At 46.0% G+C, this 19,250-nt stretch overlaps 1 protein-coding gene across 2 annotated transcripts in view; it reads right to left on the bottom strand.

Annotated features, from left to right (window-relative positions):
- Nucleotides 1-19,250, bottom strand: part of LOC146026457 (uncharacterized) — a 396,721-nt gene that overhangs the window by 20,726 nt on the left and 356,745 nt on the right. The window contains exon 5 of one of the 2 annotated variants that reach the window (XR_014454461.1): nucleotides 16,275-16,467. The exons of the other annotated variant lie outside the window; for it this stretch is intronic. The gene's annotated coding sequence lies outside the window, so the exon portion shown is untranslated. The remainder of the gene's footprint in view (nucleotides 1-16,274; nucleotides 16,468-19,250) is intronic. 2 annotated transcript variants of the gene reach the window in all.

The raw sequence follows: 19,250 nt of genomic DNA, 5'->3' as shown, positions 1-19,250 counted from the left end.
CAAGGCATCATGGCTCGATTGGAACAAGTAGAGACTACCCAGCGTCAAGTGGCTCAATTTCTCCAGACCTTGTCATCACCTCAGGCGGCTCCCTCAGTTTCAGCAGCACCAACCTCCGGAGCTTCGGCCCCTGCTGCTCCCCCTGGGCCAGCTGCTCCTCACCAGCTACACCTGTCAACCCCCGGTAAATATGACGGGTCCCCGAGAGGGTGTCGAGGATTCCTGAATCAATGTGACGTCCATTTTACCCTCCAGCCTTCCAATTTCCCCTCTCCCAAGACTCGGGTGGCTTACATCGTGTCCCTACTGGCGGGTCCAGCCCTGGAGTGGGTGTCCCCCCTTTGGGAGCGTGCGGATCCCATCCTCAATAACTATGAAGAATTTGTGGCCTCCTTCCGTCGCATCTTCGACGAGCCTGGCAGAGTGTCCTCCGCAGCCACGGAGATCCTAAGGATTCGTCAGGGCAGTCGCCCAGTGGGACAATATGTCGTACAATTTCAAACCCTGGCTTCCGAACTCAGATGGAACGAAGAGGCTCTCGTTTCTGCCTTCTGGAACGGCCTAGCCGGGCGCATCAAGGACGAGTTAGCAACTCGCGATTCTCCTTCCACCCTGGCTGATCTCATTTCATTATGTAACAAAGTCGATCTGCGACTCCAAGAACGCCAACTTGAGAGGAATCGCTCTGATCGCCTTCGCCCTCGATTTCCTTCCAATGTCGCACCAGCCTCCAAACCAACCCAGCCTCCTGCGGTGTCAACAGATGAGCCCATGCAAATCAACCGCTCCCGTCTCTCTCTCGAAGAGAAGTCCCGAAGACGGCGAGAGAATCTATGCATGTACTGTGGCTCCTCAGCTCACTTATTGGCTTCCTGCCCGCTGCGGCCGGGAAACGACCGCTCCTAATCTCCCCGAGGGAGGTCCGATTAGGAGTCTTGCTTCCATCTCCCTCTTCTTCTGATTCCACCATTCCGGTTACCCTTGTGTGTCCCCAAGGGAGAAAAAGAGTTCAGGCCCTATTGGACTCTGGAGCAGCGGGAAACTTCCTTTCTTTTTCTTTTGTTACCCAACATGCCCTGCCTGTGCAACCCCTGGATCACTCGCTGGTCCTCACTGCAGTGGATGGGAGTCGAATTCGTAGTGGACAAATCACCCATCAGACCACCCCGGTGACACTGCTCATAGGAGCTCTACATCAAGAGACCCTCGAATTCTTCATTCTTCCACAGTCCTCACACCAAATGGTCCTGGGCCTTCCCTGGCTCTCCAAACATAACCCACACATCGATTGGACCAATATGGAGGTCAAGGCCTGGGGAACAGATTGCCAGTCTACTTGCATTCCTCAGATCCTTCCGGTCTATCAGACCCATCCACAACGTGAGGGTAACTGTCCTTCATCCTCTTCAGCTCCACCCTTGTCGATACCCACACCATATCGTTCATTTACAGATGTATTCAGTAAAGGTGGTGCCGACACCCTGCCTCCTCACCGTCCTTGGGACTGTCCGATAGAGCTGGTGGCCGGGAAGTTCCCTCCTCGTGGCCGCATCTATCCCCTGTCGCTACCTGAGACTGAGGCCATGTCCTCGTACATTCAAGAGAACTTAAACAAAGGTTTCATTCGACCATCTACTTCTCCGGCCGGGGCCGGGTTTTTCTTTGTGAAAAAGAAAGATGGCGGTCTTCGGCCATGTATCGACTATAGGGGCCTGAATGACATCACCATTAAAAACCGCTATCCCTTACCCCTTATCGCAGAACTATTCGACAAGATCAGAGGGGCAGCAATCTTTACTAAATTGGACCTGCGAGGGGCCTACAATTTGATCCGGATCCGTCCAGGTGACGAGTGGAAGACGGCTTTTAACACGCGCGACGGCCACTATGAATACCTGGTGATGCCCTTCGGCCTTTGTAACGCCCCCGCTGTCTTCCAACAGTTTGTAAATGATATCTTTCGGGACTTGCTGTACCACTCCATCGTAGTCTATCTAGACGATATACTCATCTTCTCTCCAAATCTCCAACTTCACAGACAGACAGTGTCCGAAGTCCTACAACGTCTTCGCCAAAATCAACTGTTCTGCAAGTTGGAAAAGTGCGTTTTTGAGGTCACGTCCATTCCATTCTTGGGTCACATTCTCTCCGCCACTGGGATAGAAATGGACCCAGAGAAGGTGAGAGCCATCCAAGACTGGGCAGCCCCCACAACACTCAAAGGAATTCAGAGATTCCTAGGGTTCTCAAACTATTACCGGCGATTTATCCGGAACTTCTCTACTATCGCTGCTCCCCTCACTGCTCTCACTTGCAAGGGAGCTGATCCAAGCCGATGGTCGCCAGAAGCATCCTCTGCCTTCCAGCAGTTAAAGAGAGCATTCATGACGGCACCAATCCTCCTCCAACCAGACCTCGACAGGCCCTTCATTCTCGAGGTGGACGCATCCTCGGAAGGGATCGGGGCCATCTTGTCACAAAAAGGTGAGGATCAAGAATTACACCCTTGTGCCTTCCTCTCCAAAAAATTCCTCCCAGCAGAGAAGAATTACCCCATCGGGGAACAGGAGTTGCTTGCAGTCAAAACTGCGTTAGAGGAGTGGCGATACCTTCTGGAGGGGGCACGACATAAGATCACCGTGTATTCAGACCACAAAAATCTGTCCTTTCTTAAACAGGCTCAGTGCCTTACTGCCCGCCAAGCCCGTTGGGCCATGTTTTTTGAACGCTTTGATTTCCAAATTAAATTCCGACCTGGAACCACGAATACTAAGGCAGACGCTCTATCCCGCTCCTTTGAGACGACCTCTGACCTAGAGACACCTCCTCGTCCAATCCTCGATCCGCTGGTCTTCGCCCAAGTAACCGTACAGCCATCTCCTCCTCCAGGTAAAACGTTCGTTCCCCCCGAACTTCGAAAGAAAATATTGTCATGGGCACATTCTTCCCGCTTCGCAGGGCACGCAGGAGCACAAAAGACCTTGATGTTCCTGTCACGTTCTTATTGGTGGCCAACCATCCGCCACGACGTAACCAACTTCGTTGCCTCTTGTGTAAGATGTGCTCAGCATAAAGTGCCCAGAACAACTCCCGCTGGTCCTCTCCGCCCTCTAACCATTCCCACAGAACCATGGACCCATCTGTCAATGGACTTCATTTGCGAACTACCTCCCTCAAAAGGTCATACCGCAATCTGGGTAGTGGTCGACCGATTCTCGAAAATGGTCCATTTTTTCCCACTAAAAGGTCTCCCCTCTGCTCCAGTACTGGCTCAGCTATTCATCTCAACCATTTTTAAACTTCACGGACTGCCCAAAGAGATTGTATCCGACCGCGGAGTACAGTTCGTTGCAAAGTTCTGGAGAGCTCTCTGTGCCGCGGTACAGGTCAAACTCAAGTTTTCCACTGCCTTTCATCCCCAGACCAACGGCCAGACAGAACGGGTGAATCAAGACTTGGAGGCCTTTATCCGACTGTTTGTCTCGTCTTCCCAAGATGACTGGGTGGATCTTCTCCCGTGGGCAGAATATATGCATAACAACTCCTATCACTCTTCCTCCGGAACCACCCCCTTCTTTACAGTATTCGGCAAACATCCACGATCTCCGGATTTCTCAGAATTATCCTCTTCCGAAGTTCCTGCAGCAACCACTTTATTACAACGCTTTGCTAAAATCTGGTCGGATGTCCACACCGCTCTTCTTAAATCTTCCGCCCGATACAAGAGGATGGCAGACAGGAAAAGAAGGGCAGCGCCCAGATTGAAAGTCGGAGACCGGGTATGGCTGTCTACCCGCCATATACGCCTCCGTCTGCCCTCTATGAAGCTGGCTCCCCGGTTCATTGGGCCATACCCTATCATCCAAGTCATTAATCCTGTCGCTTATAGACTTCAACTTCCTCCTTCCCTAAGGATTTCGAATTCCTTCCATGTGTCCCTCCTCAAGCCTTTAAGGTTGAACTCTTATCAAAAGAAGATTCCCAAACCGCCCAAGATTAACTCCGAAAGTGGGGCTGAATTCGAGGTAAGACGCATTATAGACTCTCGTTGCCGCAATTCTCGTACCCAGTATCTGGTGGAATGGGTTGGGTTTGGTCCCGAAGAGAACTCTTGGGTGGATTCCATTGATTTGCACGCTCCAAAACTGGTAAAGCAATTTCTCCAGAGAAATCCGCACAAGGCCCATAGGCGCCCTGGGGTCACCCTGAAAAGGGGGGGTACTGTCACACGTAGCCGCGACGGAGCGCGGCGGGTACAGTACTCACCCGTCCGCGCCCGCCGCCGGCTAGCGTGTGCAGGCTCCGGTCTGCGGTGTGCGGGTAGCGGCAGCACTGGGTAGGGATGGCAGCAGTAGTGGTGCCGGGAGGCCGGCGTCGCCATCTTGGTTGAGGGCAGGAGACAGATTGGCCCAGAGTGGAGGTTCCCTCCTCATCCTGTGCTGACAGCCAATGGCAGCCATCCCCTGGGGATATAGGGGATCTGCCTAGGCTGTTCAGTGTCAGTGCAATGAGTCTTTGGAGTCATTCACAACTCCTAGCTGATTCCTGGATCCTGGCTCTTTCTCTCCTGACTCTGGTGCCTTGCTCCCTGCATCTTGCTACAAGGAAGTTTTCTCCTGACACCAATGCTGCAAGTCCTACCTAGTGCTTGTTCCTGCTTGTGTCCCAGAATTACCCTGCACAGCTTCCCGCTGTCCTCCTTCATACAACTCATTCATTCCATCATCTTTCAGTCATCCGGATCCATTTCTTCTGTCATCAAATCAACCTCCTTCCGGATCCTCATCTATGTACTCTGGCTCACCAAGTATACGTTTCCAGATTTCCCTGCCCGTTATTAGTATTGTGCTGGACTTTATTTAATTTATTCCAACTGTCACTTAAAGAAGTATTTGAGTGAAGTTTATCATTTATGAAATCCGTTATTAAACCTGCACGTTTCAATCCTACTCCTCCTGGTCCGTCTCCGGTTCCTGTGTACCACACGACTCCATCCAGCCCTTTAGCCGTGACAGGTCAGTGTCATAAGGACCTACTACATGGAGGGAAAGGTGTGCAAGAGAAGAAGGTGATGGTCAATGGAAACAGTGATGGGGCCAGATTTTCTAAGCTTCAACAGTGATAAAATACAGTGATAAACAGCCAGCCAATCAGCTCCTGCCTGACATTTTTCAAACACAGTCTGTGATATGGCAGGTAGGAGCTGATTGGCTGGCTGTTTATCACTCTCCATTTTATCCCTTTTGAAGCTTAGAAAATCTGGCCCATGGTCTGGAAGGCAAGTATAGAAAAGTGGAAACGTAACCCTCGGACTCTTTGTTGTACCTAGATTGTTGATCACTTTGTGAGCAGTCTCGTGGAATCTCCATTATAAACCCTCCGCTCAAGTGCAGCAGTGACAAGAGAGACTGCAGGATAGACCGTTGTACACAACTTGTTCTAGACAGTTAGAAGCTAAAGAGACGAGCAAATATGCTATACAGTAATTCTATGGAATAAGTTATGGTAAAACAGAATAGGGCACTGGGGGGCCTGTTTTATTAACAGAGTTTACAAAGATTACTACAGTAACTAATCATCTCTCAGCCAAGTAAGTGATTTGTCTCCATTGGGGCAGAAGTTACTTCAATTATTAAATATTAACAGAACACATGAAACAAAAATTGATTTGCCCAGGAGAATATTTAACCAGGATTGCGAACGCCATGGCAATCTCATTTCTGCTGTCCATTTACCACTAGGTGTATGATTACAGGTTTACCCTGGGCTCCATTGATGAAATTCTTTAAATCAATAGTGTAAAAGTTTTTCCTAGTATAAAAGGTCACAAGAATTGTTTATATAATCCTCCTACAGCGACTGAGTTGGGCCCATAAAGAATACTAATAAAACATGAAAGCGTGTAGTCACTATAACTCAGCTACAGATGTGTCCTGATACACCTAGGAGCCGATTCAGACCTGTTTGCACAAGTCCAATTAGACTGCCGTGAAATCCTGTTTGACTCCACCCAGCACCCACGAGATCCCGCCTTGTAAATAGGTTCTCCCAGCTTGTGAATGGATGTGTACGGATGCACATCCATTTGCATCCAAGTGATAATAGCCCAAACCATTCAATTTTCACTCACCATCTAATGATTTCTTCTCTGGTCCATGCTGTTCGCAGCCATCACATAGCCCAGGACTAACTTGATAGCTTATTTGAAAACAGGCACATCTGGCCTGCTGCTGATGTCATACTCCCTCCCATAACAAGCATAAGCATGCCTGTGTTTTCCCTGACAATCCCAGCGATTTGTACAATGCGCCCAACGTTTATGTTGACACTCCCATGTCACAGCCAGGATCCACCCCCTCATGCCCACGATGTCAATACTTGCTGAAGCCTTTTGTAGCTGGGTGCCGGGTACGCACATTGCAGTCAATACGCAACTGCACTTTTTTTATAATTGTCCCTGTGCGGATTCAGACGTGTGCGAACAATTCTGAATCTTCCTCCTAGGCTCAATACAACATGTGGAGCAATATGGCCTTCATAATATGCTCTGAAGGAGTCAGCTGCCAAGTCCCGTGCGCAACAGGGTTTGGCGTGAAACAAAGCACTTTGTATACAGATTCAGACTCCGGATGTGCAAGTGCAATTTTATTTATATAGCGCTCTTTCTCTACTAGGACTCAAGGTGCTTAACAGATAGAATAAATGTAATACAGTAGAGGAACAATGAAGTACAGAAAAGCTTTTCATCAATAATAATTTCGGGAATTACGTAAATGCTTGATTAAACAGGAAAGTCTAGAGTCTGTTTTTGAAGGCTTGTAGACTGGCGGCCTCTCATACCGTGTGGGAAAGGGAGTTCCATAGAGTCGGAGCTGCAGTGCTGCATATCAAATTAATGATAGTGAAGCAGTTCGTCACATTTGTCTGTGACTAAACATTTCCCTTTTTCCAAGTTCTTCTTACAGCTTTTAACATAGCAATGTCACTGCTTTGGGCTCCCTTGTGTTTTTCTATGTAATTTTTTTTGCAGTCAGTGCATGGATTTGCCATCCTTGATAAAGTTGATCCATACTGACAATGAAATACATAAGCGGATTAATAAGTGTTGCTCTAGTAACACGAACTTGGACCGTGGTTGTTGTCAGAGCTCACAATCTGCTAGAGCAGGGGACGTCAACCTGTGGCCCGTTGCGGTGGAATCAGTAGCCGCCACTGGGACAGAGCCATTGTGCAGCCAGGTTCTCTTTGGGGGCTGGCTGTGCGCTGTTCACTATGGTGAGGCTGACTGTGCGGTGCTGATTATCTATGGGGGGGGGGGGGGGGGTGTCTGTGCATGCTGCCTATCTATGGAGGAGGAGGAAGAAGGCTGGCTATGCTATGCTGACTACGTATGGAGGGGAGGGGGGCTGTGCTGGCTATGGAGGGGGGGGGGATCTGGCTGTGGTGACTGTAGAGGAGGAGAGGGACTGGCAGTGCTGTTCATCTTTGGAAAGGGGGGTGGCTGTGTTGGCTATCTATGGTGGGGAGAGGGGGGCTGGCTTTGCTGTGCTGTCTATGGAGGGGAGCGTAGCGTCTTTTGTGTGGCCCGGGCTGTCTTAAAGGTTTAAGACCCCTGTGCTAGAGTGTAGTGATGAAAGTTCATTATTTGATTGCTCAGGTCTGAATTTGCCCCAGTCCCAATAATAGGGTTTACGCATGCGCAAATATTTCCCCTCTCGCAGGGGCGTATGCTCAATGGAGGCCAGGAAGGGGGGTGGGCATGGGGCAGACACACGGGGCCACCCAGTGTTTTATGGATGTGCCCACAAAAATGGTGAATGCGTCCATGAAAAAGCTGGGCGTACCCCTGCGAACACAGGCGTGCCCATGCATCCTCAGAGTTCGGCGAATAGTATAGACTTACTTTTCAGAGTGAAGGCTGCAGAAATCATTCAATAGTGAGCGACCATTAAAGGATTTATCATCTGTGCATCCACATGCGATTGGTTGTTTAAGCGGGTGTGTGGTTGCATTCGGCGGGGTGGTTTTTACCTGATCACTAGGCAGCGATTACACGCTGCCTAGCAAGCAGGTCTGAATCAGGCCCTTTATAATCTGCTTTGACAACCCTCATATTTTAATCATAACAGACTCTGTGGAACCTGCATAAATGTACACATGAAGGATAAGCACCTACCCTGAATAGATATGCACAAAAATAATAAAGCACAATATTTTCTATAACAAAAGAAAGCTCTGTATCCTGTCAGTAATAATGTGCTATAGGGTGTGTCCTAATTGACACTGACGGCATTCAGGTGACAGGCAGCTTAGGCCATTGACATATGACTCACGGCATACTAATGGCGTGTAACCTCGCTATAACCTCATGTGTACCTGCCATTCATCTGGGCTTAATAAGAAGGTTCACCATCACTTTTAATAACTGACAGTCATATACTACAATGCACAGGAAGTGGAATAAAGCCCATTGCTGTTAGCTTTGTGACCTTAAATCTGGGTTCAAATGATGCCCACATTAACTAGTATAAAATATGGATGTATCTGATGTTGGGTTGTTGCTGAGCATCCCATTGATGCGGTCCTTGGCATGTGTTGTCCACCAGGGTTGGATTAAGGATTGTGGGGGCCCTGGGGCCACTGGGCAAAGTTAGGGGGTGATTCTGGTTGATTTCCCCCCATCGCAATTGCAAAGGGGTCCGATGTTGACGGCATGCGCATAATCGCTTATGTGCAGATATTCACTGGGGGTGGCGCGGGGGGGGGGGGGTCGTGTAGATGGTGGGCTGGGGGTGTTCACATGTGAAAACGCTGGGTGCGCCACTGCCGAACAGGGGCGGCCATCTGCCGAACTGGGGCCCGATGTCAGCTGCCTGCCCTGTTCTCGGAGCCGGGCACTGCTAATTGGAGTCACCAGAGAGTAAGAGTGACTTAGATTAGCGAGAGCTACAGAAATAATTCGATAGTTGGCAACCATCAAATGATTTTGGGTCCCCTCGCAAGGTTGCGAATGGATGTTTATGCAAAACATCCATACACAGTGCTGCGGGGGAAATTAACAGACTAGCGGGGACAGGCATTCGTTCGCAAAGCAGCGAACAAGCCAACCAGATCAGACTGTTAGTGAGAACTGGTGGTGGTGGTGGTGGTGGTGGTGGTGGGGGGGGGGGGGTTATACACTATTATATGTGGCCTCTGTAGGTATGATCTTTAATGGAAGATGAACCTGCCAGCGGGAGTTTACCTAAAACTTTGCAATGAATTAGCAGACAATGGTAGCTGTTTTCAGGAATATACTCAGTACTATTTGTTCTGGAAAAATAGGTCCAGGAACTCCAGGTCCGGGGGTGGATCATTTAAATAAAAAAATAAAAAAATTATATATATATATATATATATATATATATATATATATATAGAGAGAGAGAGAGAGAGAGAGAGAGAGAGAGGGAGGTGTATATTGTATTTAGAAACAAAGGCACTCACAGGTGACTTTAAAATGAAACTTATCTTATGGAAAGTACATTTTCAGCTCCTGATGATGTCATACTTAATTAGAGGTTCAGGAACTGAGTTCCTGCTGGTTCCTGCTGAATAATAGCATTGAATATACTGATGTAAACTGCTCACAGGGAACTGCTAAATCCACTGGTTGGTAGATGCAGAAAGTTCCAGGATGTTTGTACAGAATGCGATACACAAGTAAAGTAAAGCCTTCCAACAGGTCTTGATATACTATATTGCAGGCAGGAGCACACTGGTGTATGGAAAGCTGAGGGCCACAGGAGAGCATAGTGCTGCATGGTTTGTACAGGATAGCTTTATACACTCGGAGACAGACAAAGGAAGTCAGCTGACAGAGTTACTGACCGGGAACCAGGAAATAGTGATGAGACAAGTTGTATTGGCAATGTGCTAGTGAACTTGTGTGAAATGTATCCAATACACTACACTTCCAATGCATTTGAACAGATCATCAAAAACCTTTAGCTCAGGTGTTTTGTAGTTTGGCCATCTAGGAAATTCCAATAAATAAAAAAATACCCGAACAAATTAAAAAGGCTACATCAATTTACAGTTAATGGATACTCTTACCCTTTACACATTCTGGTATCCATTGTATTGCATTTATTATTTATTTATTTAATACCAGTTATTTATATAGTGCACACATATTCCGCAGCTCTTTACAGAGAATATTTGAACATTCACATCAATCTCTGCCCCAGTGGAGCTTACAATCTATATTCCCTACCACATGTACACACATTCATTCCAGGGTAAATTTAGTTGGGAGCCAATTAACCTACCAGTATATTTTTGGGATTGTGGGAGGAAACCGGACCACCCGGAGGAAACCCACACAAGTACAGGGAGACTATGCAAACTCTGCACAGTTAAGGCCATGGTAGGAATCGAACCCATGACCTCAGTGCTGTGAGGCAGTAATGCTAACCATTACACCGTCCGTGCTGCCCATGCAGGTCATGCAGGTAATACCATAAAGTACCATGGTGAACGAAACAATCTTTATCAGGCTTGACCAACCTGTGGCTCTCCAACTGCTGTGAAACTATAAGTTCCAGGATGCCTTGCCACAGTTTTCGCATTCCCTAATAGCAATACTGTGCATGGGCATGCTTTAACTTTTACAGCTGGAGGGCTAGAGGTTGGCCAGGTCAAATCTATATTCTGACACACTCTTGCAATGTTCCTAAATAAATAACATTATCAGCAAGTTTACTTCATCTATTGAAACAAAATGAAGAAATAGGAATGGTCACATGACTGATATACTTTGTATCCCCCAATTAAATGCACTTCCATTATACTTTTCCCAATGGTGCTATGTATCACATAATGAATGAAACTGCAGATGTTACTGCAGCAGGTACAGTATAAAATTCATACTCATTTTAAAAGATATGCTTAAAATACAAACGTTGCAGGCATTATATCTTCATTTATTAATTAATATGTTTAGGGCATATGTTCTCTTTAGAATGTTTGTGCTTTACAAATACCATTAGCGTTAGTGCATAGGCCTTAAAGAATTCAAATTAAATAGCTATCACTACCCTTCCCTGAAGCCAGGACCTGACACAAGATGAAGAAAAATGCTCACTCCAAATTGAAGGAAACCCATAAGCTAAAGGCTACACTTAGGTATAATAAATCAAACAGACCAGAACATTAGATGTTGTTATTGTCAACTGTAACAGTCACCTACACAGCCACAAGCTGTTGACTGTCTCAAAAAGGACTGTGTTTTAGCTTAGGCTATCAGTACAATCATACAAGCCGCACCTACTGGAACTTGCTGGCTGACATTATGACATTAGCAGCTCAATTATAAATTATAGTCAGTTATTGTGAAAAACAATAAATCAACACATATATATATATATATATATCTATCTATATATATAGATATATAGATATATAGATACTTTGGATAGGCGGCACTCAGAGACTGACTTAGTAAAGTGAAAAAACCTCTAATGTCACCATTAAAGGTTTTTTCACTTTACTAAGTCAGTCTCCGAGTGCCGCCTGTCCGCAGTATCTGTATAGGATATCCAATATACCACTGGAGGGCACCGGAGCCAGCGAGTCCGTGGGGACACCAGAGTGCCGGGACACAAATGCTTGCTATATATATATATATACATATATATAGATATATATACTGTATATATAATGTGCAATGAATAAAGGCGGCACTCACAGGAATTTCCTCTGAGTGCCACCTTTGTTTTTTTTCCAGAAAAAACATACCAAGTGATGTTTCAAAAAAGAGACCAAAATGATACCTCCTCCAACGTTTTGATCCCGTTCGGGGGATCTTTATCAAGGAGAATTTCAGCAAAGTCACTGTGAAGATACGAGTTCTTCAATCACTCAGACACCGAGCAGATGAAACCAGAAGAACGGTTTATTTTCCACAGCACGCACAAATAGACAATAAACAGTGGCAAAGGTAAATTGCAGAGTAGAAAGATATTCAGGTAGCAGGCCCAAACAGACAGTCCTTGTATAGTCACAGTCCCAGATCAGTTCCAAAGGGCAAACTATCACTTATCCACACAGCTGTAATAGCAGAAAAGTCCACACGATACCTAGACAGAGCATAACCTCTTAGTCCAGGACAGTCCATCAATTCTCCCTCCTGGCTTGTGTGCCAGTCATTTTAAAAACTTCCAATTTCCCACGGGGCTTAAACTGACAGTGGGCTGGCAGTGGATCTTGATTGGTGGATTCAAGAGTCAGACACATCCCCCCAGGTAATATCCAGCTGGCCATCTGCTGCAGCCCCCCTGTTGGGTCGGTTCCAGTAAGTCTGGAAGTGGCCAGGATATGCAGAGCAGTGTCAACAAAACGAACAATAATCGGGTGATTACATTATGTGGTGGTCACCCCCTGTGGACAACCTTCCTGTTGATAGCAGGGGAATTTGATCACCCCCTGTGGTGATTGTCCTTCAGCTATCCCCCTCATGTAAACAGCAGGAACAATAATCGGCTGATTACATTATGGGCTGATCACCCCCTGTGGACAACCTTCCTGTTGATAGTAGGGGGATTCGATCACCCCCTGTGGAGATTGCCAATGGTATCAATGGTACACAATGCTTACATGAATAAAGTCCTGGGAAATACAGACATTACATTTCTGGTGGGATTATACCGCCTAATAATATATGATCTGGAACTACACACACATATAGGGGGTATATAGACATACATAGAGACTACAGGGTACAGACTGACTAAAGTGTACATTTTTCACTACAAATAATAAAATATCATAATTACAGTCTTACGGTCAGCCTGCTAACCTCACACTCCTCCCCCTACATCTTTAGTCACTGTGCCCAGTTGCTCAGGAACCAATAACAACCTGGAATAGCGGGATGCAGAGCCGAGAATCTGGGGTTGGGATGTACCACCGGAGTCCCACAGGGTGACATCATACCAAACCCATCTTGTAAAAGGCGGCTGGTTTGCAGAACCAGCCAGGGCATGATTACAGTCTAAGTCATACATTGGAACTAACAAGGGATGTAGCGATTCCTCTTCTTCGGATTCTGGGTACCCCCCCTCTGCAACATTGTAACCTACTAATACTTTTGCCTCGGGCACAATGGGGCAGGGACCACTTTCCACCTCCCCCTCTTGCCCAAGGAACAGGGGCCAAACAGCAGGCCAATATAGGGGCTCTGGCCCTGGCACTTCCACCACCCCGTCATGTCCTTCCTCCCCCAAACCCAAACTAGGGGCATGGCAAATTTCAGCCCAGCATTTGGTCTCAATGTCCAGGGCTGAGGAGGGACCCTCCATCAGGAACAATTCCGCTGGTGGCTGCAGGGCAAGCTGGTCCACGGCCAGTACTACCCCCTCAAAAGCCTGGGTCTCACCTGCCGCTTCCTCTGCGCAGTCCTCAGTCTCCAGGATAACCTCCTTCCCCAGCTGAATATGCTGGGCAGCCTGAAGCACGACATCATCTGCGACTGGTATGCTTGTGGCCTGGATGTTGTCGAACACTCCTCTAACCACGGCGATCTCTTCTTGGACGCAGTCCTCATAGATCCCCTGGCAGCAGGATAATAGCTCTTCATCTTCCATCTCAGCAAAAGGGAAGCTGTAGTGCAGCTCCTCCTGAATAACCTCCTTCACTTTGGGGATAACCTCCCCCTGTATAGAACACTGAGCAGCTTCCTCCCTCGGATGGGGGAGAAGCAGGTGCAAACGGTGCATTTCATCACGCCCCCTGCGACACTGATCTTGCCATGCTGGGGTATCCAGGAGCCCCCGATCAATCGCCTCTTCCTCTGCCACCACGAAGCACTCCTCCAGACACTGCAATTGTTCCCACACACTCAACTGTGCCCCGAAATGGAGGATACATGCCCGATAATCAGCAAAGGCATTTGTAGGATCTCCCTGATCGTGAAGGATCTGCTGAAGGATTTCCCTGCGCGTGCAGGATTGAACTGGTATACCTCGCAGCTGACATTCTGCTATCAGCTCCTCCATACTCATTTCTTCAAGGGCAGTTAGGGGCCCCCCTGACAACGACCCTTCTCTTGCGGTAACAATTAATTCTGTGGCAGACCCCTCGGTTGTCTGCCCAGATTGCAGTAGCCCCCTTCTAGACCTTTCCTCTGGTTCTATCTGGGGCATCAATTTATTCTGGACTTGTCCTTCAGCCTCAGAATATTGTCCTTTTTGTAGCATCTGGGTAACTGTAGCAATCACTTCCTCTGTAAATTCTACAAACTCTGGCTCTCCCAGCAGATTCCACGAGGTGGCCTCACCTTTACAGTGCAGGAATGCATCCCCCAGGTAACACAACTTGTCCTGTATGCTGGATACTCTCCACCCGCTGACCATCTGCTGAGCTTCTTGCCTGTACTCCCAGATATAATGCATCTTTCTGACAATAAATAACAGATCCGGCTTCCCAGCCTGCCGATACACTGAAGAACCTCCATCCCTGAGCTCCTCTGCTCCTTCCCTTGGAAACATTTTCCCTTTCACAGGACTGACACCTGCTCACTTGCTGAACATCACCTTATTGCATTTTCCGTTTCCTTACATATGGTCTGATCCTCTGTTCTCTGTGCTTTCTGTGCTCGATGGTTGGTGTCTGAATGATCCCACTGTCGCTGCCGCCAAATGTGAAGATACGAGTTCTTCAATCACTCAGACACCGAGCAGATGAAACCAGAAGAACGGTTTATTTTCCACAGCACGCACAAATAGACAATAAACAGTGGCAAAGGTAAATTGCAGAGTAGAAAGATATTCAGGTAGCAGGCCCAAACAGACAGTCCTTGTATAGTCACAGTCCCAGATCAGTTCCAAAGGGCAAACTATCACTTATCCACACAGCTGTAATAGCAGAAAAGTCCACACGATACCTAGACAGAGCATAACCTCTTAGTCCAGGACAGTCCATCAATTCTCCCTCCTGGCTTGTGTGCCAGTCATTTTAAAAACTTCCAATTTCCCACGGGGCTTAAACTGACAGTGGGCTGGCAGTGGATCTTGATTGGTGGATTCAAGAGTCAGACACATCCCCCCAGGTAATATCCAGCTGGCCATCTGCTGCAGCCCCCCTGTTGGGTCGGTTCCAGTAAGTCTGGAAGTGGCCAGGATATGCAGAGCAGTGTCAACACAACGAACAATAATCGGCTGATTACATTATGTGGTGGTCACCCCCTGTGGACAACCTTCCTGTTGATAGCAGGGGAATTTGATCACCCCCTGTGGTGATTGTCCTTCAGCTATCCCCATCATGTAAACAGCAGGAACAATAATCGGCTGATTACATTATGGGCTGATCACCCCCTGTGGACAACCTTCCTGTTGATAGTAGGGGGATTCGATCACCCCCTGTGGAGATTGCCAATGGTATCAATGGTACACAATGCTTACATGAATAAAGTCCTGGGAAATATAGACATTACATTTCTGGTGGGATTATACCGCCTAATAATATATGATCTGGAACTACACACACATATAGGGGGTATATAGACATACATAGAGACTACAGGGTACAGACTGACTAAAGTGTACATTTTTCACTACAAATAATAAAATATCATAATTACAGTCTTACGGTCAGCCTGCTAACCTCACAGTCACGGTCAAGAACAAGTCAAATAGAGGCCACCAGTTTAGAGGTTTATCTGCAACTGCTGCCAGATACCCGGACTTTGCTGAAATTCTCCTTGATAAAGATCCACCGAGCGGGATCGAAATGTTGGAGGAGGTACCGGTATTATTTTGGTCTCTTTTTTGAAGCATCACTTGGTATGTTTTTTCTTGTCTTCTTTTGAATAAATACAATTTTTTTTTTTTACAATTTGGAGAGTGCTCCTTTATTCCCTACTCAGGGAATTTGTATTGTGTGTATATATGCATATATATATATATATATATATATATATATATATATATATATATATAGAAGTCGAATGGTCTGGCACTCTGGACGAAATAAAACAACCACCGGGTTGCCTTCCTGAGTAGATATAAAAGTAGCTTTGGATCCACAACTGTGGAATCACGAGGCGGCACTCTCCGGATTTGGTGCAAAATCAATTATATTCAAAGCATAACAGGTAAAACGTGCAGAAAATCAGGTCATAGGTGTCAACAGTTTCGGGGAGTGATCCCCTTCCTCAGGACGACCAACAGGGTAGTGGGGGTGCAGGACAACAAAAACAAGAACAATATCTGTGCAGTAAGACAGTGTTTAAATACCTGGTGTCTGGTAATGAGCCGCTGCGGGGGAGGACGGTACTTCCGTTGGCGTCCCGGAACTATCTGTGCTTATGGTTGTCAAGGAGACGTCTCGGGACGTTTTCCCTGCTGTAAGGACGCACGAGCCAGCGTCTCCTGTTGCCATGACAGCAGCCGCTGTCAGAGTAGTGCGGTGTCAGCCGTTGGGTTCCGTCTGAAAAAATAGGCAGACGGGATGTGTGAATAATTTATAAATAAGTGAGGTATGCTGTGCGGCGTGCTAGCCATGTGTAAAATAAGTTAAAAAACGGGTAATTTAAAAACATGCGCTGCGTGGGCAATGTGTGTATGTGCTATATGTGAGAATAAGATTTATTAAAATGTGATGATAGAAGCCGATAGGTAAGCAACCTTGCTCATATCGCAAGGGTGTGGGGGCGGCCGTAGCCACAATTTAAGGTTAACCAACTTATGGAGCGCTAATTGCAGTATGCCTCGTTTGCGCTCTGCCTTGGGTACTTAAAGTATTGAAAAGACTGGACGGTAGTCCAGTACTTATTAAAGGGATCAAGTGTCATGTAATTTCTACTAAAGATGCGTAATCTACTGCAATGTGGGGTGTGATTACACTATATATGGCAGTAGAACTGTAAAGAACGTTTCTTGCATAAAACAATAATAAGGAATAATAATATAAAGAATAATTGGAAAAAAGTAAATAAAATAATAATGAAAATAAACTAAAAGGAAAAACTAGATAAAAATGAATAAATAAATAAATAAACATAAATAATAAAAATAGAAATAAGAATAAAATTAAAAATAAAAATAAAAATAAAAATAAATAATAAATATAAAAATAAAATAAAGGATAAAAAATAAAAATAAACGATAAAAAGTAAATAATAGGAAAAAATAGGAAAATAAACTAATAAACACAAAGATTTTGATTGGAAAGTGGATGTACATCGCTTCAATAGAAATCTACGTATAAAAGAATTCTTCCAATATAGCCCTACTCCCACCATCGATAAACATCAGCCGTTTTTGAACAAACATTCTAAGTCCACCTTTGACCCACCAACACAAAATCACTCCACTCGCACCTTTTCCCGACTATTGGATGATGCTGTAGTAAAGATGAATGCGGTCCCTCATAGAATTCATCACAATCTATCACAAGAGGAATCAGCAGCCTTAAAGACACTGTCTCTCAAACCCGAGCTTACCATACGTCCAGCAGATAAAGGCGGAGGAATCGTACTACAAGACACGATTCAGTACACACAAAAACTGGACACCCTGCTATCGGACACCTCTACATACTGCAAGCTACCATCTAATCCTACAGTAATATACAAAAAACAGCTGGACTCAATGTTGGACAAGGCATTCAAAGATGGACATTTCAGTAAAAAAGTCTGGGCGACTTTAAAAACATCACATCCAATTGTCCCAGTTATTTACTCAATACCAAAAATTCATAAAAACGAATTTGACCCCCCCATCCGACCCATTATCTCAGCAAGAGGATCTTTATTTCAACCAATAGCCCAATTTCTGGACTCCCTGATCCAACCGCTCATCACTAAACAACAATACATCTTAAAGGACACCACCCAATTACTACTGAAATTACAAGCATATGGCCAGATCCCTACTGGAACTCTTTTGTGTACTATGGATGTACAAAATTTATACTCAGTTATTCCACACAATGAGGGCCTCGCCACCATGCGTTCTTTTCTGACATCCGAAAATTTTGAACTCCTAGATATCGATTTGTTCATCGAGCTCCTAGAACTCACGTTAACGAAAAATTATTTTTTACATAACGGAGAGTACTTCCTCCAACTAACGGGATGCGCGATGGGGTCCAATGTGGCCCCTTCGCTGGCAAACATATACATGTTTGCACAAGAAAAATTGTTTTTCTTCTCCAATCCCTCTGTTTCAAATAACATCACTTTTTTCGTACGATATATCGATGACCTGCTAATCTTTTGGTTTGGGTCTGAAGGTCAACTCAATGCACTAGTCAACAACATCAACGCCCTTCCTGGTCCCATTAAACTGACACACCAGTGTGATGCCAACCGCATTGATTATTTGGACGTAACCATTCATAACCATCAAGGCACTATAAAAACTACACTGTTCCGAAAAAGAACGGATCGCAATACTCTTTTGCACAACAGTAGCTGCCATGCACCAGCGCTCAAGAATGGCTTACCAAAGTCCCAAATGCTACGGGCGGCCAGGATCACTAGCGATCCCCAAGAAGTTGAGGCAGCTGTGGACGACATAGTGTCAAAATTCTCCGCTCGAGGATATAAACAAGCACTATTATCCAAATCGAAAAGTGAAGTAATGGTCATCCCACGCCAACAACTTCTAACCCCCAGTACCTCCAAACAGACCAATAGAGTACCTTTTGTCACCACTTTTGATACCACGAGTGTGGCACTCCCCAGAGCCTTAAAAGCACTGTGGCCCATAGTGTCTACAGAAAAAGCATTACCTTGCCTTCACAATTCTTCCATTATGGCCAGCTACCGTCGCGGCAGAAACATTCGAGATATGGTAGTTAAAACCAACCTCACACCGAAACCCGCTTCGGGCACTCGAACTAAGGCACCTGGTTGTTACAAATGTCCATCTTGCACCACCTGTGGTTTCCTAATTGCTGGTTCAGATTTTCAACATCCCCATAGGAATCACAAATACCGTATCAATCATGTAGTCACTTGTACCAGTACATTCGTGGTATACATTATCATATGCCCCTGTGGCAAATACTATGTGGGGCAAACCATAAGGCAATTCCGTGAAAGAATGGCCTTACACAGGTCAGCTATCAAAACCTGTTTGGAAGGCAAAAACATCGATCAGCCAGTGGCTCAACATTTTAAGGCATTTCACCATCCGTTAGCCTCATTAAAATACCAAATTATTGACCACATTCCACCGCTACCAAGAGGAGGCAATCGTCAAAAA

The sequence above is a fragment of the Crinia signifera genome, chromosome 8 (genome assembly GCF_055691185.1).
Source record: "Crinia signifera chromosome 8, ASM5569118v1, whole genome shotgun sequence".
Taxonomy (NCBI): domain Eukaryota; kingdom Metazoa; phylum Chordata; class Amphibia; order Anura; family Myobatrachidae; genus Crinia; species Crinia signifera.
Note: the sequence above shows the minus strand (reverse complement) of the source record. Positions and strands in the feature narration are given on the sequence as shown.